Source organism: Antechinus flavipes, chromosome 6 (genome assembly GCF_016432865.1).
Source record: "Antechinus flavipes isolate AdamAnt ecotype Samford, QLD, Australia chromosome 6, AdamAnt_v2, whole genome shotgun sequence".
NCBI classification, from domain to species: domain Eukaryota; kingdom Metazoa; phylum Chordata; class Mammalia; order Dasyuromorphia; family Dasyuridae; genus Antechinus; species Antechinus flavipes.
Genome location: NC_067403.1, coordinates 94,593,573 through 94,620,630, shown reverse-complemented (window position 1 = coordinate 94,620,630; position 27,058 = coordinate 94,593,573). Strand labels below are relative to the sequence as shown.

General features: G+C 33.9%; 1 protein-coding gene across 3 annotated transcripts in view; it reads left to right on the top strand.

The window, feature by feature from the left end:
* Positions 1-27,058, top strand: part of MARCHF1 (membrane associated ring-CH-type finger 1) — a 1,059,500-nt gene that overhangs the window by 472,292 nt on the left and 560,150 nt on the right. For 2 of the 3 annotated variants that reach the window (XM_051967077.1, XM_051967075.1), the window contains exon 3: positions 12,406-12,615. The exons of the other annotated variant lie outside the window; for it this stretch is intronic. The gene's annotated coding sequence lies outside the window, so the exon portion shown is untranslated. The remainder of the gene's footprint in view (positions 1-12,405; positions 12,616-27,058) is intronic. 3 annotated transcript variants of the gene reach the window in all.

Sequence of the window (27,058 nt, the reverse complement as noted above, 5' to 3'; positions counted from 1 at the left end):
CTCTGGTACTAAGAATTCTCATTTATGAGGAATGAAGGCATTGGATTTTAGATCATTTCTAGATTTCCCATGCAATTTTAGTTATAAGGCTTTAGGAAAGAATAACTTTGATTGTGACTACGTCATCTTTTCACAACGTACAAGAGGGAGGGATGGTCCTAATAGTGGTAGTTTTCATTGCCCTATGAAATCAATGAAAAACCACATAATATATTAGCCAAATTAAAATACTTCTACTTATATGTGACATACTAGGAAGAAGGGATTTCAAGTACAAAGACCTAAATATTAGTTCTATACTCAATAGCTCTAGAACATCGATCAAGTCATTTGACTTTCTTAAGCCTCAGTTTCATTATCTGTAAAATGAGGTAGCTGAATTAAACTGTCTCTAAAATTACTTTTACTTCAAGTTTTTTGTGTTATTATTAAGTATTATTATTGCTTGTTTTATTTTTATATGTCATAATTGAGAACTCATAATTTTAAAAATGCTTTGTTAGAAATATTTAGAAGAAAATATTACACTATTTCAATTTTAAATTTAACTCCCATTCATAGCAGCACTCTTCTTGGTTTCTTTATTCTTAGATGGTAATGTAGAAGAACCAGTTAAAAAGTTAGAGAATACAGGGATATTAAATAATTCCAGAGTTTCTTCAGGTAGTTATGGCAACTAAACTGACTGGCATTTTAGAATACAGATTAAATTAAAAATCCAAATTCATCTTACTATACGTTGGCTATTTTTTTCCTTTTAGATTCAAATTCAATATTAATTAAGATTATAGAATAATTTCATTTTTTCTATTTTTCTATTTTCTTTCCCTCTGTCTGTCTATGTATGTATGTATCTATCTTCTACCTACCTACCTACCTCTTTGTCATGTGCTTATACTTCATTCATGGTACCAAGATTTATTCCCTAACCAATATGTAATCATTAACTATGAAGTAAAATGCAGGTTATATCAAATCAGCTTGTTCTTTCAAAAGACTTCATATTTCAGACAAGAATTGATTTTGTGAATGTATGTGTATGTGAAAAGGAATTATTTTTATTTTGATCACTAGAAGAAAAGGTGAGAAATATTTGTTAAAGTTTCTGGACTCAAAGAAATACTTAATTATGGTATATGAAGGTAATGGAATATGATTGTTCTGTAAGAAACAATCAGCAGGATGATTTCAGAGAGGCCTGAAGAATCTTATATGAATTGATGCTGAGTGAAGTGAGCAGAACCAGGAGATCATTATATACAGCAACAAAAAGATGACACAGTGATCAATTCTGATGGATGTGGCTCTTTTCAACAATGTTATGATTGAGGCTAGTTCCAATGATCTTGTAATGAAGAGAGCCATCTACACCCAGAGAGAGGACTGTGGAAACTGAGTCTGGATCACAACATTACATTTTCACTCTTTTTCTCGATGTTTGATTGCAATTTGTTTTCTTTCTCATTTTTTTTCCTTTTTGATCTTATTTTTCTTGTGCAGCAAGATAATTGTATTAAAATGTATACATATATTGAATTTAACATGTTTAATATATATTAGATTACTTGCAATTTAGGGAAGGAGGGAAATATGGGAAAAATCCAAGATTTTGCCAGGATCAATGTTGAAAAATTATCCATGCATATATTTTGAAAATAAAAAGCTTTAATAAAATAAAAAGTTTGGGTTGGAAGGAGAAAGATTAAGGAGATCTTTGAGGGGATGTTAGCTGGGAGAACACTTTGTAATCTGTATTCCATTGATTTGGGGAGTTCCTAATAAGAGACTTTCTCATTGTAGGTTGTAACCTTGTGATTCAATGTTGGGGAGTTGTATGAGGACACAGTTTATGGTTTAACAGCTTATCCAGGGTTACACAGACAATAATGTGAACTAGCTTCAAGGCCAGCTTCTTTTATATTATGATACTTTTTGTATCCTGTAAAATATGGTAGAAATATGAATATCTTACAGCAGGAGTGAGAAAGGAGATACCACAGTTTACTGAAGAATTCCAGCAAACAACACAGTTTGACAGGGGGTGGGGTAGTTAATCAGCCCAGTAACATACTAGGAAGGTTTTTAGATTCACTAGTAAGTCTTTGGATTCTGGACTGAACCCTGATTTACTTTATGGGAAGGAAAGAATTCTGTCAAGTATCTTCAGACTTTTCTTACTGTTCCTCTCTTTTCCTTTTCTTTTTAAATCTATCACTTGGTTCAATCAATATTTTGAGGATTACGTGGAACATTAAGAAACAATTATAAGATTGAAGTCTTTGCAAATTTCTTTTAATAGAATTTGTAAATAGGCTTAGTCCAGAGGTACCGATTCAGGATAGAGATTGAGACATTTTCTTTTTGATATGATCAGTATAGGAATTTGTTTTGCTTGACCATAACTATTTGTTAAGAAGGTTTTATCATAGGAGTGGGAGACAGGATAGGAGCAGGGGTGCTGAAGCTCTTTGGAAAATATTAAATTTTCAGTGTAAAATTTTTATTTGCACCTCAGAAATAGGCAAACTATACATATCAGGACTTGATTTATTCTTTTGTTAAAGTCAAAATGTTAAGAGGTAGAAGAAAAATAATGCAGATTAAACTTAAATAGATATCCTTTTTTGTTTGTTTGTTTGTTTTGTTGTTGTTGTTGTTGTTGTTTTTTTTTTTTTTTTTTTGACAATTAGTGATTAAACATTTTTCCAGTAAAGATCTGAGTGGTAAGGAGAGAAAATAAGTTTTTGTTAAGTATAAAAATTAGTTTAAAATTTTAAAATAGAATAAAATATACATCTATTGATAGAACAGTCTCGGGATCTTAGGAAGTAATCAGGCCAGAGAAATAATAATAGAGCTATCCAAGGGCATCTGAAGACTTTTGTCCAATAAACAATCAGAGGCCTCTACAAATAGCAAGGGAAACACTACAGATTCAAGGCCAAGTTATTGAAGGAACTTGTTTGCTTAGAAACTTTGGTGATTAGCACCTACTTTCCAGTATCCATGCTGGCCTACATCCCAGAAGCCTGACTTGTGGCTGGAACTTGCTGGATATGTATGCTTGTACAGTTAGAGAAAAAAGCTCAGTTTGTCTTTGGTTATCAAAATAAATCCCATAAGCCCAGAGCCTGCTTTCAATGTTTTATTTCAATTGTTGAAGAGGAAAACCAAAACTTCAAATTGGATTTTCTTAATTCCACTGACAAAGAGGAACTAAAGCTCTTAGAAATATAGCCACTGTACTATTTCCAAGAACAAATTAATCTCAAACATTGGCTTCTTCTTTCCTGATTACCCCTCTTTCTGCTACTTAGTTTTTCACAAATTAAATTAAAAGTTTCTTTTCCTGAAAAGAGTAAAAAGAAACAATAAAAACCTCATCATCATAATATCTCAGTGATGTTTCCATTGGCATCCTCAAACTAAAAGCAGGGTGTAGGGACATGTGAGCTGGGAAGCAGAAAGATACAATGCCTCTGCTCATTTGTTTCATTGCAGTGACTGATATAATGACCATAAAATTTATCCCAACTGGGAGCCAGAGGGCCCAATAGGTTCAGATATCCCAGGAGCCCTTTCTTTCCCCTGTCCTATTTTCCCAATCACATCCCACTGGACTTAGCTATGTGTGGGATGGATACTAGACCCCGTTTCCCAAATTAATTAATCACAGGGACATCTTCAGGTACGAAGAGAAAGCATTTATTTAGTCCCTGCAGGGAGAAGCCCAGATACACACCTGGGAACCATCCCAACTCCCACCATATACTTGTGGAACCTGACCAGCCAGAAGTAGAATACCTGGTGAAATAGGAAAAGACCTAAGCCTTTTTATTGGATAGAGTAAAAGGATGTAACCATCCCTGACCAATGGTCACCAGTGTTGTCTGCTTCCCACAAGTCACTTCCTGTAACTTCCTGGGGGTCTGAACTTTAGAGACTACATGACTCCCTGCAATGTAGGGTTCAAGACCTGATCTTCCCACTCTGGGAATAGGGATCATGTGACTTAGTCTCAAACTGAGAAAACTTCATCCAATCAGTCCCATTCAGTTATTTGCTTAGCATATAATAAGCACTTAATCAACACAGTTTCAATTATTCATTCATTTCATTCCATTGATTCTCAATTATTCAATATCTGATTGAGGTGATTGACAGTGATAGCAAAAAGATAATAAAAGTGAATGGATCATCTGCTTTATATAAACTGATTTTCCTCCTGATTTAAAAAAAATAGCTGAATTTAGGATAGTACTGGCACTCAGAACTGAAAGGGTGTTCACTTAATCAAATATCTGCCTTCTGATAGATAAGTGGATGACACTTCCAGAAAACTAGTCTCCTTATCATCTCTGTAGCCACAGATTGGTTTGGACATATCTCTCTTGGAGAAAGGGGCTCCCAAATTAGCCAAATTCTTTAGAACAAAACTTTCATAGATTTTTTTGCATATTTACATATTCAAGTTTATGCTTCCATGAATTCATCATTATGTGTGAGTAGAGTATTCATGTTCTCATCAGTGTGAATATTCTCTCCATGGATGGTGATGTGGATCCACCCGTCTTCTTCTTCTGAATTATTCCTGCCTGTATCTTTCTATAAATACCCCAGAAGGAATCTCAAAATTTCAGCAACATTTAGCAGTTATTTGTGCAACATTTGAGACTGTTTGGTACTACTCACTCAATACTGACTGTTTCACCACACATATAGAAATGATTATAGTTTATAGCCGTTTTCTTTGTATTAGCAAAGAATTGGAAATCAAGGTTATTAGTTGGGGGATGGTTGAACAAATTATGATGTATGAATGTAATGGGATACCATTGTTCTATAAAAAATGATGAGCAGGCAGATTTCAGAAAAACCTGGAGTTACATGAAATAATGTTGAGTGAAGTGACCAGAGCCAGAATAATATACACAGTAACAATACTGTATATCAACTTTGACAGACTTCTTAGCAATACAATGATCTAAGATAATTCCAAAAAACTCATGAAGGAAAACAATATCCACATTCAGAGGAAGAATTATGGAATCTGAATGTAGATCGAAACATACTATTTTCATTTTTTGTTTGTTTCTTTTTTTGTGGGTTTTCCCTGATTCTGATGTTTTTTCACAATGTCACTAATATAGAAATATGTTTAATATGATTGTATAACTTATGTTCTGATGTATAACCCATATTAGATTGCTTATTGTCTTAGACAGCAGAGCAGAGCAAAAGGGAAGAAGAAAAATGTGGAAATCAAAATTTTATAAATGTTGAAAACTATATTTACATGTAATTGGAAAAATAAAATATTATTATGTGGGGGAAATACTAATTGGATCACCATTTTTTGTAATAATGTGGGTCCCTGAATATGTCTTTTATGACACTTCTCATATGTAGTTTGTCCTGGAAAATACAAGCAGCCCACATAGCATAATGAGAAGACAAGTCTGGCTTCTATTTTGGCTTCTGACCCATATTGGCCTGGTGATTCTGGGCAAGGCAGCTATTCTCTCAGTGCCTTCAGTCAAATCACTAAAATTATAATTTACAAACAAGTTTTTGAGCTGCATTGATGAAGGAAGCTGCTATGTGGAAAGTTCACTATGTTGATAAAATAGAAGTCTTTTGGGGTCATCTCCAACTGTAATTCTAAGTTTTTTTCCCCAGAACCTAAACCCTTTCGCCAATGCCCAATATTCTTAGTTTCTTACAAAAAGGATAAACATATATAAATTATTTTCTTTTATCTTATTTTTCTCCTGGTGTTTTTCTCTTTTATGTAGTTTTTTGACTCATACTTCAGTCTGTCTGTTGTCTCCTTATAAAAATCTTTGTGTCCAAAGCCATATTTTTTCCTTGTTCTCTGATTGGCTATATTAACACTTTTTAAAAGAACATATCTTCCAATAAATTTTCTACTGAAACTGACCAACATCCAATAGTATATGCAACATTTTATACTCATGATGCCCTCTCCCTCCAAGGGAGAATGGTCATATATTTTATCATGCCTTTCTTTCTTCCCTTCCTTTTAAGAAACCCACTTCACAAGTTTATTTATCATCAAAGTATAGCCATTCTTTCTTCTCCTTATTGTAGCCAACTGGTTCCCAAATGTCATTTAAAGTGGTATGGTCTGAGATCAAGTGAGGCTGAGTTTCCCCTTCCTAAGCCTTTCTCAAGGAGTTGGTCCATCCATCTTCAGGATTTTGTTAGCAAAGAAGTCACCAGTTCACAACTGATGTGTAATGGAAAACATGTAAAAAGCTGCATGTTTCCTAGTGCCTTATATTTTTCAACTAAACAAATTGAAACATTTATGCATTTATTTTCCCTTATAACAAAATGTCTTTCTGCTACCCTTTATCTGCCTGCTGTTATCCAGTCTACTAGAAATTCTTCTCTGCAGTGAGCAACCAAAATTAATTTTAAGTTTAGTGAAGTGACAACAAAAAAACAAACAAAAAAACTATCTGTAGTTAAGCTTATGGGCCACAGATAACACATTTTTATATTAATAATGTTAGAAATCTACTATTGTTTTTAACTTAATATTTTTCCAATTACATTTACAGATGCTTCTCAGCATTCATTTTTGGATGATTTGAGTTCCAAATTTTTCTCTGTCCCTCCATCTCTTCCCTAATCTTTTCTCTAGAGACCAAGTAATCTGATATAGGTTATATATGTACAATCAAGCATGTTAAATGTATTTCCATAATTGATCATGTTATGAAAGAAGAATCAGAATAAAAGAAAAACTATAGGAAAGAAAAAAAACAAAAAAATGAAAATAACATGCTTCAATCTGTATTCAGACTCCATAGTCCAAAATAGTTGATCATTGCACAATGTTGCTGTTACTATGTACAATGCTAACTTTACTCATCATCTGTTCATGTAAATTTTTCCAGGTTTTTCTGAAATATACCTGCTTATTATTTCTTAAAGAGCAGTAGTATTCCATAATATTCATATACTACTATTTTTTCAACAATTTCCTGATTGATCAGTGTCTCCTCAATTTTCAGTTCTTTGCCACCACAAAAGGAGTTGGATAATTTAACATGTATAATAGTTCTTATTATGTGCCTGGTACTATACCAAGCATTTTATTTTAATTATCTCATTTGATCCTCAAAACAAGCATGGGAGATGAGTATTCTTACTTTACAGATGAGGAAACTGAGGTAAACAGAGGTTAAGTGACTTGCTCAGGTTGACACTGCTTGTAAGTTTCTAGGATATGAATTCAGGTCTTCCTGACTCCAAGCCTTACCCTCTCTTGATGCAGTATCTAGCTGCCATCATCTTTCTTGGTTCTTAAAATAATTTAAACATATCAATTCAAAGTTTCAAACTGTTGGGGTTTTTTTTTAATTAAAGTACTGGAAAATTTTTCAGAAAAAAGAACTGCCATTTTTTTTTTTTTTTTGCCAGCAGCTTGTTACAGAAAATGTTCCATATGGCTTATTTGCTTTGCTCTAATTGTCCCAGGTTCTTAAAGAAATAGTAAAACTTTTTATATATTCTTTTCCTCTAATCGATCAATTTATGTTCAACTGACATAACACTTCCCTTGATATTTCTTTGATAGATGTTATTAATAATACTTTTTGATTAATGGTTTTTTTTTTTTCATTTTTTAAGCTCTTGGCCTTCATTGTCTACTCTGATACCAAAGTCTCCCTTCCCACATAAGGTTTTGATTTCCCTTTCACCAAGCAGGTACTGGATAGTTGTTTGTCAGGTGTGTTATATGCTAGATTCACATTTCAGATAATTGCTGTAATAGATAATCTACCTTTGTAGTCTTTTCTTACTAAGTAAGATTTGTACCAAAGATAGGGCAGCAGAGAGTATCAGGAAAATTTGATTTTGAATCCTATATCAAATACTTAATTAGCTGTGTGATTCTAGGTAAACCACTTAATCTCTCTTGGGCTTCCTCTATAAAATTCAGAAAATAATAGTACATATTTCACAAGGTTATTGGGAAGATCAAGGTATAGAAAGAATTTTTGTAAAACTTAAAGCACCATATAAATGTTAGCAACACCCAGCAATAGCACCCCACCACCACCCTCATGACTGTTTCTGCTACTTTCACTACTACTACTACCACCACCATATTATTGTTACTAAGCAACTTCTCTTTTTCTTCCTAGTACTACCACTATTATATTACTGTTACTACAGCAACTCTTATTCCTCCTCCTCCTCCTCTTACTACTCTTCCTCCTACTATCACCACATAACTGTTACTACAGCAACTTCTCTTCTTCCTCTTACTATTATTATACTATTAATACTACCACCATCACCAAAATTAATTATAAAAATCAAGCTATTTACAATTCTCTTGTTGATAGCTTGGATAGGAGAAACCTTTATGAGTGTTGTAATATGGATTATTATCCTGCTAATGTATGACAAGAAATATCACAACTAATGTGTCATTCTTCTTTAATAAATATTTTATTTTGATTTGTAATACCTTGTTTCTTTTTAAAAAGTTTTGAAAGACTCTTTTAAATGATTACATTTGTATTCTTCTTTCATGTTTTTCCTGTGAATGTACATATATGTGTGTATTTTCTGCATGGAAATGCTTTTCTCTCTATCAAAATGATAAGTGTTTTAAGGGCTGAGGTCATGACTATATCTGCATGACAGTGGCAAATGAGATATGATCAGAAATATACCTCAGTCAATTTGCCATAGCTAGGCAGAGAGCTTGGAGAGGAGGATGATAGTCTGTGAATACAGGTTATACCAAATTAGACCTGAAGAAGCTTTGGGTGACAGCTCATCTTCTTGTGGTTTTGTCTCAGGTCTATATTTCTTACTTAGCTTGTTACTCTCAGACTGTCTAGGAAAAGGCCCCGATCACATGATATCATCTTTAGCATCATATCTCAGCAATACTTTTTCAAAAACCTCCTAATTGGTTTCCCAGTTCTGCCCTTTACAGAACTATCAATTATTATGACTGAAATGAAGATATGATATTTATCATTTTTACACACACAATCTTTAGTGATTTCTTATTGTCTCTTGGATAAAATATGGCATGGAATTTAATTTAATTAATCTAATATGATCTCCATATACTTTCCCAATTTTACTTCTTGTTTCTCATTTTCCCATTAAAATATAAGCTCTCCAAGGAGAAAGATTGTTTTATTTATTTTTTTTTTCATTTTGAGTGCCTTACATAGTGCCTTTCATGCAGTAGACACCTACTAAATGTTTGCGCAATTGAATATGTGACTCTACAAGATGGGCAATTTAGGCATATTCCATTGTTTTGATTGAGAACCCTAGGTAGAATACAGAAAGTTAAATTATTCAGTTTGAGGAATGCCATTGACCATCTTCTTAAAACCACCTTTTGCTTTATGTAAGCATTGTTAGGAAGTTCTTAGTTGTGACTCATGATTTTGTCCTTGTTTCGTAGCTTGGATGGTTGAGTAGTTACAGAAATTCACTCTTGTCAGACAAATAGAGTGAAATAAGCATGGCACCACTGCCAGGGCAAAGGGAATTTTTGTCTAATTTTTTTTTCACTTTTGATGATAAAATAATGAGACCAGGAAAAAAAAGCTGTGGTTGCCAAAACATTCTTCATCAAACTACTTGATGAAAGGGGCTTCATAAGTTTTAAGTCTGTAATATTACTAAAGTGTTAGGCTGGTATGCATCCTGAGAAAGTGGGGTGTTAAAATACGGAGGGTGCTAAAAGCTTCTTTTACAAAGAAATATTTTTAGAAACATTACAAATTAGAGTTGATAGCAGTATCTAACAAGAACTAGAACACACATATAAAACATGTAATAATTCTATTATGTTGTTAAAACATGTAAAAATATGTTCACTTATGAAAGCAAAATGGAGCAATTTTAGTTTGTAAGCATTAGACTCCAGAAAGTTAAATATCCTCCCCCCCCATTCAATTCCAAAACTAAACTTTAGAATAAAGAAACACTAATTGAAATAACTGAACCATATAAAAAGGATTTGTTAGAAATTTAAATCTGATTTTTTGATCTTTGAGTAAACAAAGGGTATCTTTACATGAGTAATGAGGTAAAGGATTGAGGCAATTATTTAGCGAACTCAGGCTAAAAATCCACCTTTGCTTCCTTTTTTATGAATATATCTTACAGAAGCATTTGAAGAGAATTATTTAGAAAATTACCTAGTTATGCATTTAAAGGTTGTGTAAATATAGTCTTTACAATAATTTTCTAAACATGATAAGGAGGTAGGGCCAACATTGCTTTAAATATTAAGTAAAAAAAAATCAACATTTAAAACTCATTAGAATGTATTATTTTTTAAGCCTCTATCTACTCTAATCTCAGTTGAGATACATTTACTATGTCTGAGTTTTCAAGATGATTGATGTTGAAGCAAGAAGTGAATAACCTTCCTCTCTCTTCAATGCCAGGGCTCTGACCACAGAAGAGGTCTTAACTTTTAAAATTTAAGTATTTGACTCAACAAAATATAATTTTTCCAAGCTATGAAATCCACAGATGTTTAACTGATTTGCAGCTATGGTAAATAGAGTTTCAGGGAATATTCAACTGTATTTCTTTCTTTCAGAAGAAAATGCCATTTGCCTCCAAATTTGAATTTTTTATTAAATAATCCAAATTGTTTAAATAATTTTAATATATGGGAATATTACTGATCAAGGAGTCACACAATGATAGTTTAGTTCTACTAACATGATGTTAAAATATGTCTTTAAAAATTCTGAAATTAAAGATGCTTTAGCAGGTTGGTTGTTTTTGATGACACCCTAAACTGATTAGGCACACCCTCCCTTCTAGCATTAAATCTTCAGATACTGGGAGCTTTTTCTCTCTGCATCTGTAATGTGAGTTTAAGCTCCACTATCTCCTTCATCTGTTGTGGATTGCAAAACTAATTATAAAATACATTAATTGTAATTAGGAATTGATTTGAATAGTTTTCCAGTGTGCGTGGGTTAGATCTACTTGTTTGGGTTTTTTTGTTTGTTTGTTTGTTTTGTTTTGGGTTTTGTTTGGGTTTTGTTTGCTTGTTTTTGAGGAAGAATTATCAGAAAACTAGACTTCTGAGTATTATTGATTATTGAACTATAATCACATAAGAAAAAAAGACTCAGAAATATAAATGATTGTATCTACCTTCAAATTACAGATAATTTCTATCTGAATTTTAAAATTATTTGGTTTATACATACAATAAATAAAGACAGTAATTTTAATAAGGATTGAAAAGTTTTAGATGATTATTTTTTAAACTTTGGAGATGGTGTGAAAGACTTTGAAGGAGCATACTTCTCTATAAAGGAGACACTACAAACTGGTTAAATAACAAACTCACAAAAACAATGTTTCCAAAGCTGATACAGGGTGGAGGGAGTACTATTTTCCTACTCAGACTTATTCCTGTTCTTGTCTCACTGAAGTGGGGGGGATCACAACTAGTTAACTTTTTAAAAAAACTTCTAATACAAAAAGACACGTATGCAGTTCTGGTCTCCCTTGTGCTCTCTCTCCATATGTTTCTTCCTCTCCTTCTGCCTTTCTCTTCCCCTCTCCCCCTTCTTCCCTCTCTTCTCCTCCCCCTCCCTTTTCTTCCTCTTTTCTCCCTCCTTCCCTTCCTCCTCCCTTCCCCCTTCTCCCCTTCCCGTCTCTCTCCTCCTCTCTCCATCCCCTCCTCCCCTTTCTGGTCCCCGTCTCTCTCACTTCTCCCCCTTTTCCCCCTTCTCTCCCCTGCCACTTTCTCCTCTTTTCTCCTCTTTTTTGATACGATCACTGATACTTGTCATTTAGAGGCAGCTCCTTTGATCTAAGGAGATTATTGTAGATACATGAAGGACACAGAAAGCTCCCTATGCTTTTCAAGGAGGAGATTTGGCTCCAAAATAGGACACTAAGCCTTTCAGCCTCCTGCTTATTTACCTAGTCAGCAGGAGGCTGTGTCTCTGGGTGCTTAGTGGACTCCTGGGGAATCGGGGGGAAACAAAAGCAAGCAGTGACAGCGGCTTCAAATGTGGGAGTATGCACCATTAAAGGAAGTAGTTGCTAATAAGGGCCTGTGAGACCCAGGTTTCCTTGGTTTCCATGACAGTTATTAGGTACCATAGAAATTGAATTGTCTCCCACAATGCTCTTGGGGGAGTAGGGGTGCTCCCGGTGACAAAGCAATGTAGTTATGACTTGCCATAAATCGTCCATGTGAGAATGCGAAGAGAACAAAACAACACAAAAACTCCCTGGATTCTTGGGTCTTTACGTTGTTTTCCCCTAATTTGGTACACTTGACTTTTGGGGAAGAAGACCCTGGCTGATGCTGCACAGTGTCTCAAACACTATTTTCCCCTTTTTGTTTAGAACTGAGCTTTGGCAAAGCAAGGATGTGAACAATTACACAGGTGGGCTACTCAGGGGGAGTGAAGAGATCAGGCAGCCAATCAGGGACTGGCAACCTCCAGCACTGCCAACATGCCCCTCCAGCAGATTTCTGTAATCCCAGCGAGGGAGACTGCCAGCAATGGGAGAAGTTCATTGGGCAGAAACAAAGAGAAGAACAAGAAAGTGGAGGTAAGAGGAGGTTTGATTTTGATACAAAAGGACAAGCCAAGCTCCAGCAGCCAACCAGTATTCACGGCTCCATGGGATGGAAGGCGCCCTTCGTTTAAGAGCAGCTGCACACAGGGCTTCTGTGAGCGATAATAGATTGGAATAGAATCAGGTGTGAATAACGAGAACATAACTCAATATGTATCTCTGAGTTCTAGAGGGAGAGAAAAGAAACTGAGACCATGCGAACATTGACAGGTTGGAATTCCTGCGGGCTGATTAATTTTATGATTTAGTTACTCATAACATTTCACTAAGATACTACGATACTTCTGTTGTAATCTTTCTCCCTCTACCCCGCCCCCTTTATGTATCCTGCCTCGGCTGATGAATAAGGACTATTTCATTTTATTTCTTGGATTTGGTTGTTGATATATTCTAAAAGTGCTTTCTTTTCACAAGCTAGACAGATTTCTGGAAAATAAGGTCTTTATCAGAATAGAGAGAAGCTGATAATGTAGCAAGTGACATTAAATTCAGCTCTCTGTGTGTCTCTATTTCTGTCTCTCCGTCTGACTCTGTCTCTCTCTATGTCTGTGTCTCTCTCTGTCTCTCTTTCTGTCTCTCTGTCTCTGTGTCTCTCTCTCTCTCTCTCTCTCTTCCTTCTCCCGCTACCATGCCTTCCCCCCCATCATCCCATGGTATATGTTTTCCCTAAGTTTATGTCTTTTTCTAAGAGACTCTTCTCTAGTTTGAAACCGACTCTAGAGAAAGATAATATGCAAATAATTAAATTTAGACATTATTGTAGCTAAAAGAGAGTCCTTTCTGATTTTAAGAACAATTCCAACTCATTTATGGGGTGGTAAAATGGGGATATTAGTTGAAGATACTCTAAAGGGCTTTATATAAAATAAACTAACCAAAAGGGAATATCAGAAACCAAGCCCTGGAACTTAAATCTCTTTATCCATTCTAAGCAGTCTTTGCCTGGTATAAGGGTTTCATTAACCTTTTAAGTGACACAGGTGTGTGTGTGTGTGTGTGAGTGTGTATGTGTGTGTGTGTGTATGTATGTATATGTATTTTTTCCCCTTCCAGTTCTGAATTTGAATTCAGGTGTGTGTGTGTGTGTGTGTGTGTGTGTGTGTGTGTGTGTGTGTATTTGTATTTTTTCCCCTTCCAGTTCTGAATTTGAATTTTTCTTTTGGGAAGGATTAAGTATGTGCATAGTAAGAGAAGAAAAAAAAAGACAGCTATGTCAAGGAATGAGGAGTAAGAGAATCATGAAATCTAAGACATCTTTTACAACTTTTCTGCTTAGAAGTTCTTATATGACCCATTGCAAAAAAAAAATCATTTTGAAAATCAACAGGTTATTGATGTAGCTAAGATTATTAGATGGTAGAATGTTTCAGATATGCTGGCTTATTGAGATTGAGAGGCATTCTGGGTTTAGTAATTGCCTTTTGACAATGCAGGAGGTAGTATTTTGAATTTCACAAATTAAATATCCTTAAAAGATGAATTCAACTAGTTGCAGAAAGTAGTGTTTCTCCTTCTCTAATACAGGTTGTTCTGTTCACATATTTCAGATTTGTCATGCAGCAGAAGTGATGGCTTTAAGGGATTTTGGGATGATGGTGGAAATGAGGATAGAAGGAAATAGAACAATTTTTGGAGTTAGTGTCATATAGTAGAAAGAACACTGTCTTTGTAGCTAAAGGATCTGGGATCAGAATTGACTTGTGTGACCCTGAATCTTTAGTCTTAGTTTCTTCATCCTTAAATCCAGAGGATTGGATCTAATAGTTTGTGAGTTCCTCTTCAAATTATATGGTATGTGTATGTGTATTGGGGGCTCCTGTGGTCATCAGTCTATACTGAATAAAATGAAATATGCAAAGCTTCACAATGTGCAACATAGTTAAGATTCTTTGGTCTGTTTTAAGGGAAGTTAAATTTGATGATAATGTTGAATGGAAATATTAAATGGGGTGTTAATTTACCATCCAATAATTGTCAGCAGCTATTCTGAGTGGGTATCTAGTTATTCAAGTTTGCTTTTTCTCTGCTTCTTGTTGTTATTATTGTTTGTGGGAAATGTGTTTGAAGAGTCAGACAACTAATGTGGCTTAAAAATGGAAGGCATTCTTTTAACTGCTTTCAAGAAACTGAACAAAATGAAAGCAAGAAAAATTGAAAACTTCTATTAGAACTTAGATTTAATCAGCAGTTATAGACATTTAATGAAAATCTTATCTCTTGAATATCTTGATTTCAGTTATGGGTGTGAACAATGTTACCCTAGAGAAAAGAATGGCCTTATTGATGAGATGGGTTGATTTTTAGAAACAAAGAAGTAAGTGCCCTTAATGTACATTCCTGCCTCTCTCTTGTCCAAGTCAGATCTGGCTGACTTTGGAATGTCATTAAAACTCTTAATTCCATATGAGGTGGAATAGAAACTTAATCCTTATAAAGAAAGTAAGCAGTTTGAAAGAAGCACCTTATGAACTATAAGAGGAATTTAGAAAAACCTGGTAAAGTTTGTCAGATTTGTTATGGAATGACTTAAGCAGAACCAAGAGAACAAGATACACACAGTCCACAAAAATATACATGTAAACTGGTTGAATTCAGAATATATGTAATGAATGACCATTATAGCTACACTGCTATTGTGAGTTTTCCTGTATTCTTCCTTGTGCCTACTTGGTGGAAAGGTACAGATATAGAGAAAATTATATGCTGCTAGCTTGTAAAGTTTGAGCTAGCTCCCTGGAGCCCTTGGATCAGCCAGAGTCAGGATAAATAAAAGTCCTTGGTCCTTAGGGGGAGAAGCAGGCAAACTGCCAGGAGTTTAGCCAAAGATCTCTTCTCCATTCTGGAGTTCAGACTCTCCACCTTTCTCCTCCTGGTCCTGCAGCCAAGTGAAGTCTTGCCTTTCTCATCCCACCCTTTAATCCTTCCTTATGATTAGATTATCTTAATATCAACCATTGAGCCAGCACCAATGGTGAGAAGAGCCATTTTTCTAAACATATGCTAATAGAGTCATTGTCTCATAGTAAATAGGTAATTAGCCTTAAGTGCTTGGTTGTCTGATTCAAGCACACCTTTTTGGAGTTTCAGCTCTTTACATCTCCTACTTTCTTTTATTTTAGAACACAGGTAGTCACGCCATTCCTGACTTTTTAGGGAGGTGAGAGCTCCCAAAAGGAGGTGATCATGCCCTCCCTGACTTCTCAAAAAAGGAGGTGAAAACACCAAAAAGGAGGTGATCACGCCTCCCTCCCCAGCTTCTCAGGAAGGGATGTGAAAGCACTAAAAAGGAGATGATCACACCTTCCCTGACTTCTCAGGAAGAGAGATGAAAAACACCAAAGGGAAGTGGGGAATCAAGCCAGATATTGTTAGTGGGTTTCTGGACTGAAGGGTCTCACTAGAAACAGGTATGCACAAACCCATTAGCATGGAGGGTATTACACAAGCACACAGCAATAAAGCACAGGCTATTAGTGATGACTCTCCCCACAACCAGTGCAGGTTCAATGTAGTGTAACAACATGAATTGTACATGAAAGTAGTGATATAACAAACAATATAAATCAACATGGTGTTGTAAAAGATTTCCAGAAGTCCTAGAAGGAGAGTATGTAAACAGCAGTCACACATACGCCTTCTTCAGCAGCCAAGAGATAGTCCAAAACTAATCTACTGTCTATTACTTCATATGTCAGGGAATCCAATGATCCCTGCATGTTTTTGAAGTCTTACAACAATCTTTTTATGTGTTAGAGAAACCAATGATTCCTGCAGATTTTGAAGTCTTGTGTCAGTTTTATCATTTCTCAGAGAATCCCATGATTCCTAAGGATTTTCAAGTCCTACAACAGTCTTCTCATGTCTCAGAGAATCCAATGAATTCTGAGGGTTTTGAAATCTAACAATTTTTGATGTCCATGAGTCAAACACTTTAACAAGATAAGCACCTTATTCTGGCAAAGGTAGTATGTGGACTCTATCCAAATAAAATTTTGTCTTGAAAAAGTTTAACTTACCTTTTTATCATCTAATTTAACCAATCATAAAATCTGGCATTATTGATAATTTTATAACCCTTAACCTTTACCTCTTGGATTAAGATGATGGGAGGTATTCTTAGTAAATAATACTTTGATCTGCCTAAATTTGGTTACCTGGGTTCGAGGAACAGTTTGCAGGTCAAGTGTTCCTTCTGTGGTTTTGGCAAGTCTAAATGTACTTATTTTAGTGTTTTTAGAAAATGTTTGTTACTAATTTTCATAAGCAAGTGTAGGGCTCATGATTAGAATCCATGCAGGATGTCCTCTACAATATGGTAGGTTTTCTTAAAGTATTCATTACAGTTAGTCAAGTTGACTAACATCCCTAGAAATACAGGAAATCTTGTACATATTTCTACCTGGAATGTTATTATCTTTAGAATGACCAGTATTTATCAGAAGTCTCATAAGTATTTTTCTAAATTATTTCCTTAGAAATGTAAATAAATGTGACTTTGGGTCACTTTGTACTAGGCAAAATTATATACCACTACAGCATTAGTTATGGCAAAAAGTAGCAACTGAGTGAATAATAGCAACAAACCACAGTAGTCATTCAGGAAATGAGGAACAGAATGGAAACTGGGGAACAGAAAAGTAAGTAGATTGGACACAATGAAGCATGCAGAAAAATATAATTTTCTTAAAAACTTAAGTCATGAAAATATGCTTTTTTGCACCAATCAAAAAAATTACCAAAGGAAGAAATAAGCCAGAAAGATTTTCTTTCTTTTTCCTGACTGATACACTACCTTTTTTTTTTTTTTTCTTTCTGGTAAAACTATTTTGTAGTTGTTGATCAGAGAGTCTGATTTAAATTTTTTTTTCTCAGCTTTGCCAATTCAACTAATCTCATTGAGCTTAATTTTTCTTGTGCATTAAAAGGGGAATTTGAATTATGGAAACTCTGTTTCATTTTAAGAACAGTGATTCACTCATATTAATTCATCTTTCTACCATTTCCTTGAATCCCTGATATTTGACTGTCCATATTTCTCACATGACCCTGAGTGGGGAGCTAAGATTCCCTTATCTCTCACCACTTCCATCTCATCCCTCATCTTTATTTCATCTGGCTACAAACTTCGAAGCCTGGTGAACATTCCAGTGGTCTCTGACTTTATTTAAGGAAATGTCAGGACCAACTGAAATTTTTATAGTAAAAAAGTAACAATTTACTTATGGTAAATAAGGTAATAAAGTGTCCAAAGAAAACTCCTTTAGACATTTGCAAATGTCTTTTAAAACATTATCACTTCATTTCCCTGGATATCACTGTCAGAGTTTGAGAGTTGATATACACACAAAGTACATAAAGTACATAAATTTTCTGGCTAGTAGACTGTAAGCCCTCTTGAGGGCAAGGACTGGTTTTTGTTTGTTTTTGTATTTGTATCCATGGTGCTTGGAATAGATTAATATGTGCTTCAATTGAGTAAAAGCTATAGAAATATAATTTTTGTGTAAGATATATTCTTGTTTTATGAATATTGCTCTCTATCAGTTTAGTAATAGAAAGTAGCAAATGTTTTTAGTGATGTAAAAAAATTAAGACAATAAACAGATAACTCTGGACTAGTTGGAAGACCTGGATTCTAGTCTCAGCTTTACCTTTGACTACGTGAGTAACCTTGAAGAAAACCTTTTATTTCTTTGAGCTTCAGTTTCTAGCTTCTTCCCACACAGAATGAGGGAGCTATACTTAATTTTTTCCAGTGTCTCTCTAACATTATCTGATTTTTCCTTTCATCCTCAGCTTTGAGAGGAAAGGGTCATTACTCAAAGCAACACTCAAGAGGAGGCAAAGATCTTGATTCCTCATGTTAGACTTGCATTTTAATATGGTTAATCTGTTTGTAATAGATCTTGAAAATTCAAACAAGGTAAACCCTCAAAAACTGCTGGGAACAGGAAGGAAAAAGTTGAAGAAAAAGAGTCTGTGGATTAATAGTTTCACAGTAACACTCACAGAAAACTGGCTTTGGAATCATGAAGGCATGATTCCAAAGTATAAGGAATATATACTTTCCTCTTATACTTTCTAGCTTTGTGATGAAGGGAAGGCATTTAATTTTTTGGTCAAGACTGAAAGTTGAAGTCAAGCAGTTAAGTACTAGCACCACTAACACCACTACTTGCTGCCATTACTACTACCACTACCATTTGCTATCATTTCTCTTGCAAATGCAGAGTGTGGTAAGGATAGCATGGTAAAATAGAATAGTAGAATGATATGTATTAAGTTGAAGGACCTGGTTTCAAATCCATTTTTTTCTACTTGTGGACAATGTGATATTAGGTTATCATGTAACCACTATGGGTCTGTTTCCTTATCAATATAATACAGAGAGGATTTTGAATTAGGTGACTTCAAGGACACATACAACTTTATGATCTGTAGCTATATGGAACATCTTAAAATTGTAGCCACTAGAATTTTGAGTAAAGGATTATTTCCCCAATGACAAAAAATTGAGCCACATTCATATCAGTGGGAATGCAGATACTCCAGAATTTCTTTCCAACAACCAAACATAATTCAGTTTAAGCAAATGTGCACTTATCTCAATGTGCCTCAAACTTTTGGATTTAAAAGCCCTTTATATTCTGAAAAATTATTGAGAACTGCTAACAAGCTTTTGTTTACATGGATAGTATCTATCTATATTTAACTTATTAGAAATGAAAATGGCCTGTAATTAGTATGAAAATAATTCTGGTCTCAGGTCCCCATACCACATTTTGAGAACTATTCATCTAGCTAAATAGGAGAATTCCTGGAGACAAAGAAACTTATCTTTCTTATTTTTCTTTGAAACCACTTAACACAATCTTGAGTCTAAACAGGAGAATGGAGACCCATGTACTTGGAATATATTCTCCTAAATATGATAATATTGTTAATATAGTTTATGTGATGAAAAACAGAAAAATATATTTGCCTTAAGTAATGAAATTATAATTTGCATTAATTTTTCTTGCTTAAAACAAAACAAAATACCACGTGAATTGACGTGAATGAAAACAATTAGTAATATCTGATACCTGAGTCAGCATTTTAGAATTGCATATGAAATTAAATGTGTGTGTGTGTGTGTGTGTGTGTGTGTGTGTGGTGTGTGTGTATGGAAAGTCCTGATTGATGTCTTTGGAATTTTAAAAATCACTATTAAATTGCAGTTTCAGAAAATCTACATTTGTCACTTTTGCCTTGTAATTGATTAATCTGGAAAATAAGAGAAGGAGCTGCTATATATATAAAATAATCAAGTATGACTGCACAGGCTTATTACCTTTGATTAGCAAATATTTAGCTCCCTTATTCTCATCTTGTGCAGGGAAATTGCTTGAGTCATCATGAATGAAGAATACCCAAATCTAAACTTGACTGAAATAGAAGAATAAAAACCTTGACTCCTGGACCAGCTAGTCCCCATGACATTTGTTCCTGAAAAAAAAAAAAAAAAAGACTTGAAAATGCTTGTTTGAAAATATCCGATGGCTTGATTATCCTGCCTTTTTCAGTCTCCATTCCTGGAGTGTGATGCTTCTTCGTTTCAAGACCTAGCTCCAGTGTCAGTTATGTGTATAGTTTTCTCTTGGGTCTCTACTGAAGATGTTTTTTTCTCTCTATTCACTTTTTCCAAGATTATCTGGTTTGAGTTTCTCCTTTATCGCTGTAACGTTCTATCTCATGTGTATACTTGCATCCATACTTATTTTATTAGTCCAGCAGACTAACAGCTACTTGAAGGCAGAAATGACATGATTTTTCATTTTTTTAATCTCTAGAGACTAAACTTAACAAAAATTTCATTCTATTTCTTAGATAGCTTCAGAAAAGGAAACTGCAGATCTAAAATGGGGTTAATAATGTGCCTATCTCATAAGGGTTATTGTGAGATTAAGTGAGATAATATTTGTGCTTAGCACAAATTGCTCAGAACAAAGTAGATGCATAATAAATACATATTTCCTTCCTCTTTGAAAATGATTCTATTGAGGACTATCAATATTCAGTCCTATAAATCTTTTCTTACTCTTTGTGACTCCATTTGGGGTTTTCCTGGTAGAGGTATTGAAGTAGTTTTCCATTTCCTTCTCCAGATCATTTTATAGCTGAGGAAACTGAGACAAATAGAGTTAAATGATATGCTCAGAGTTCCACAGGTATTAAGTGTCTGAGGCCAGATTTAATTCAGAAAGATAATTCTTCCTAACGCCATTGAGGTCTATAAATTCTGTAATTATTGCCTTCTAAGAATAAGAAGGTAATGGTACTGCTGTACTCTGCACTGGATAAGCTACATATGAAGTGTTATATTAAGTTTTGAGGTCACTGATAAATTGGGGGGGCCTCTGAAATGAGGAAAGGCCTTGACTTCATGCCATATGCAGATCAGATTAAGGTAGTGAGAATGTACTTCCTGGAGAAGAGAAGACCCAATAGAAACTGTGATAACCATCTTCAAACATTCGAAAGGCTATCGCGTGCAAAAGGTATGAGACTCATTTCATTTGATGCAAGTGTTCAGAAACAGGAGCAATGTAGAAGTTACAATGGAACAACTTTAGGTTTGATGTTAGGATATAGCAATATATAAAAGCATAGCGTGAGCTACTACTGACTTGTTTCTCCATTGGAGATCCAAAAGGAAAGGAAAGGTGACGTCTTGTCAACCATATTTTAGAACGGGGGTGGAGAATGTCCAGGCTGTAGACTGTATAAAGCCCATGAAATCATTTGGTCTGGTCCTGCCAAGGCAACTGCAGGCAATGATGAGCTGAAAATTAGGTACAAGGACCACCACTGCTTGCTTGAGTTGATAATTTTGCAAAGTATATTATAAATATCCAAATGGCCCTTGATAGAAAAAAGGTTCCCCATCTGTGTTGTGGAGGATATTCTTTCTCAAATATACTTTATACTAAATGAACATTGAGATACTTTGCAAATGTGAAACTCTTTAACTTAATGAAAAAGTCCTCTTAATTCTTAGCTACTAAAAATTCTTTAGTTGTTATGTTGTTATGACTATTCACTGGAAGATACTCTCAACACTTCACTATTCACTGAGAAACAATCCACTTGTGGGAGAAATATCATCTATGTATATTTTGAAAATCAGTGAAGCATTTGGAATCTATCTCTATGATGCAACTTGCACAGCAATGTGAATCCTTATCTTGAGAGTTTTTTTTTTCCTGAGAGCTATCATATCTCTCCTCTGCTTTGTTCAGATTATTAGAAAAAATCCCATTGTTTATAGTAAAAATAATGTCCTTTTGGTATTAAACAGTTGGCAATCATTTTGCTACTATCTGTATACTTGTGGCAAAGTAATTCATAATATATTTTATCTATCTGAAGATATGTCTATATATAGATAAATTAATATGTAGGTATGTCTGTATGTAGATATATAAAAATGTATTGTCAATACTTGGATGTTATAAGTATAGAGAAAGCAGCAAAGTGATTACTATTTATTACCAATAGAATATTATTCATATACTATTTCTTAGATATAAAATATGCATATAAATATTATATCTATATATGGTATATTTTATATTTGTGGAAACATATATGTATAAAAAAAGCCTAAATTTTACCAAAACTTTTGGAACACTGGGTGTGTGTGTGTGTGTGTGTGTGTGTATGTGTATGCATGTACCTTAGAATTTGTATCCCAGTATATTTTGATATATTGATATTCTTTACAAAAATAACATTGTGTGCCCATTAGTATCTTTAAACAATACACATAGAAAACAAGGTCTTTGATTGGGAATCTTAAAACATGAAGACATTTACATGATTATTAAGATATAGTGTAATATGATGAAAGAGTACTGAACTTTAAATCAGAAATCCTAGGTTCAAAAATCATCCTTCTCTGATACCAACAGCTGTGTGACCATGGACAAGTCACTTAACCAGTCTGAACTGTATTATTTTTGACATGTTTCCTGATTTGTAAATTGAGAATAATAATCCCTTTCATAACTAACTCACAAAATTATAGTGAGTTTTGAATGAGATAATGCTTATGAAACTCTTTTCTCATTAATGTGCTAAATAAATGTTAGTTATTATTTTAATAGTCTATACCCAAATATATTTACTTTTGTCCTCTTTTCATTCTTGACCATTGATATCTATTGATCAAAATACATTTTATTTCCAAAAGAAAAGAATTTTAATTTTTTTAAGAAGGTTGATTTTTTTTTTTGGTTTTAGTCCTAGATTATAGAATTTCTCCCTTTCATAGTTAATTTGTTTTAAGCTTCAGTTAAATGCTTGAGAAAATATTTAGGAACCATAAATATTTAAAATACTTCAGTTTTCTTTTTTATTTTGATTCACTTTTATTTAAATAATGTTTTTCCCCATTAGCATTTTATAATTCTGAGCAAAGTGAAATCAGCCAACTGAGAACTTTTATATTCACATAGATAATGATTATCTGATTTCATGAGAAAATGGGAAAATATTTCTTTTCTGTTTTCTATCACAGATGTTTTTCTTTTCTATACAACTTCATTTTAAGTTTTATTTAAGTCAACACAAAGACAGTTTTTATTGTAATGTGCTAAAACAGAAGGTAAAACTGCCCCAAAATACTGTAAGCAAAGTTTATTTCTTTTGGTAATCATGGTGGATATTGATATTTGTATGCAAATGAAAAGACATTTAGGAAGTTGAACTATATGGAGGTAAATAAGTGTTATAGTATCAGACAGCTGGTAAAGACCTCAACTTAGCTATCCTTTTATGCAGTCAAGACTTTTAGCTTTAGTGTTCCTAATCTATCCAAGAAAGATGAACTATGATATACTTGAATTATGACAAGAGAATGTGAGCTACCTGAAAATGCAGAAATGATCTGGAGTGTTTATCTAAAGAATCTATTAAAATTGTACTATCAATATAGAGACCATCTTTGTGCCTTAAGATGTAGTCTGGGGAAGGAAAGCTACTTTCTGTCTTCAAAACAAGTATAGACATGATGCAAAAGAAACAATGAATATCCAGTTTCATATCTTAGAGGGTAGATGGGTCTTGGATATGACAGAGATGGAAAATGGCTCATAAGCTGAGATGCAAAGCTGTTTTTGTCCATTCCTCTTACAAGAAATTTACATCCACAGTGGAATGAATATATGCTTGGTGAAGGGTGATTTCTGTTCCCATCACAGGTTATTCAGTGTTGTTTATTAGCCAGATTCTTATAATCAACCACACTGACCGCCCCTTTTCTTCCCTGCCTTAAGTTTCTGATGTATCTCAAACTTTTTAGTTAATGGGGGCATATGATGGGAAGCAAAGAGGGAATATGGTGTCATGTTTATATTACAGACCTGGCCTTTTTAGCTAAATTCAGAAAGTTGCCTTTTCCTCCCAATGTCAAGCTTTCTTGTAGGTGATACAACTGGTTATTTAGATAAAGTAATACTTGCTAATATATTATCTGTTCCAGAATAAGAGTCTTGGTTCATGTAAAAGATATATGTTTCTCTTTAAGGAAAGATACTAATGTTGGGAAATTTGGGGATGCTAGGAGAGAAATATTAAGTCAGCTCAGCTTTGCATGGACCCTCCAATCATACTATATATGTGCCAGTCTGCTCTGCCTCTATGTAAAGTTGGCATAATGTATAGTATTGGATTATTTCACCCTCTTCCCATCTCCTATCCCCCTCCTCCCTCCCAAATCTGTAAAAACCAGTGAAAATGGTGGGGAAAATCTCATACTTGTTTGGATGATAAAATATAGAAAGCAGTTGAAGGAATATTTTGGCAAAGATACTGGAGTGATTTGTCATTCCCTTTTCTAATTCATTTTACAGAGAAGGAAACCAAAGCAAATCAAAAGGGTTAAGTGACTTGCCCAGGAACACACAGAGCTAGTAAGTATCAGAGATCAGATTTAAACTCAGAAAAATAAGTCTTCTTGATACCAGGCTCAGCATTCTGTCCATTATGCCAGTTGGAATATAGTTCTTTTCTAAATCCTCAGAAAGCAGTGTGGCAGACACCCCCTTGGGCGTTATGTGGAGGAGAATTATGATTTGTATGTAATTACCATTTTCTATCTTGAGAAATGATTCTGGAAGTATAGTAACAAAATTTAAAAATGTTTTTCAAGTACTTAAAGGTTGGCTTTCATAAAAAGTTTGGAGCATTATTCCATCTACCGTATTTGTATAACCTTCAAACTTCCTGTAGAGTAATGAATGGGTTAAAATGTATTTATGTCATGCTTACTATAGCTTAGAAAAGAATAAGACAAACTATTTTAATATCCCATTTACATTTAGAAATCATCTTTGCCAATGCTAAATTGGTTAATTTCAGCTGCTAAATTAACTTTACAGCCATAACAATTATAATAGTGACTAAGTCTGGTTCTTCTAAATTGAGCCTTTCGATTTGTGTGCCTAATAGATCTCTTAAAACATTTACAATCAAGAGTACTTTTTCAGTACAGATGTTCCTCACTTTATATGATAAATGTTTTCTGGAAAAGTAGTATATACTTCAAATTTGAGGTAAATCAAATATTAAGAGCATTAGCTGTTGCAAGGAACCTGGTACAAAAATAGACCTTCAGAAGATCCTTGTAGAAGAGGATAAACAAACTCTTCATATATTTCTTACATGCAACTCATTTATTTGAGTTTGCTTACAGCAAATCATTTGTATAAATTATTCTTTAAGTAGAATTCTTGAAAGATAAAAATATTAATAAGTTTTGGATCATTTCCAGTGGGAGTTTTTACAAGATATCCTAACTGGTCTTAGGATTCCCAATACCTTAGAAAGAATTTCCCCTGAGGATTTAGATTTATAGGAGGTCAAGGATGCTACCAGGATGACATTTCTAAACTAGTTTGATACCAGGTATAATCAGTCAGTGGTTTGCCTCATAAAATGTTTGTTCAAGCATGTCTTGCAATGGCTTGATAAAACGTGACCAATTCACCGACACGTGTTGCTGAGTGTTTACTGTAGGCTCAGCATTGGGAAAAGATGTCATAAGTAAATTCCTCTGGGATATCTAACCCTGAAAAGCTGAGGAAATTTCTGGGGCCATATTTTCATTCCATCTGCTTTGTGTTATATTTCATCTTCACTTATTATTGCTTATGATAGAAGTTTGCCTGATCCTCTCAAGATGCCCTCTTCTCTAAGTAGAATTAGTTTAGTAGAAATCTGTTTCTCTGAGCAAAAATACTGTTTATTTGATAAATAATTTCTTCTCAATTCTCAGGGCTTTTTTATGTGATTTGAATTGTTATTACTCTGCCAAATTATAAGCACAAATATTTACTACAATCTGGATCATTTCAGAATATTGTATAGCAATCAAATCCTCTGTTCCCTGCTTTGATTTCTTCATTTATTTATAGATTTTAAAATCAAAATTATATACAATATGTAAATCTCAACTATTAGAGCATTGATATATGAAACATTCTCCAAAATATTGTTGAATATCTATATTTGTATAATTTAACAACATTTGATCGTGGAAAAATATTATATGTTGTTCTTGTTTCATGTCATATATTTTGCTCTGTAGTCAGATAGACAATGTACAGTATGGGGCACAGCTATGTAGCATAGTAGATAAAGCACCAGCCCTGAAATAAGAGGACCTGGGTTCAAATGTGATCTTTGACAGTTAACACTTCCTAGTTGTATATGACCTTGGGCAAGTCACTTAACCCGAATTGCCTCAGCAAAAAAAAAAAAGAAAAAAAGACAATGAACAGTATTTTCCAATTCACAGAAAATAGATAAAAATGGAAAAATATTTGTAAAATTTCAACTTAATTCTATATTTTCATGAAAGCAAAAAAAATTGCTAAAATATTTTGTTATTGCACATAAATAACACTTAGCATTTCAATAGCATTTTAATGTTTTCAAAATATTTTATAGATGTATATTTGCTTCTCACAACAACTATAGGAGGTGGCTGCTATTATTATCCCCAGATTACAAATGAAAAATCTAAGGCAGAGATTAAGTGACTAACCTAAGATCAGAAAAGTCAATAAATATCTTAGGTCTTTTTGACTCCAAGATTTATATTCTATCCAATATACCATCTGGCTATTTTGTGAGTTACCAAATTTCATTGTATTTATTCTTATTTTAGAAGATAGAGTATAACAGAATGTTACTGTGTATTGGAACAGGCACAGAGACCTGTTTTATTTTCAAATTCAAAATTCCAGTGAAAAACCTTACCTTGTCTAAAAGAAAATGTTTCAAGAACCATAGGAATGTGTGTCAGTGTTCCCAAATGTTTTCTACATTTCTTTTAAATATCAAATTTATGATCAATGTAGAAAAGCAAAGG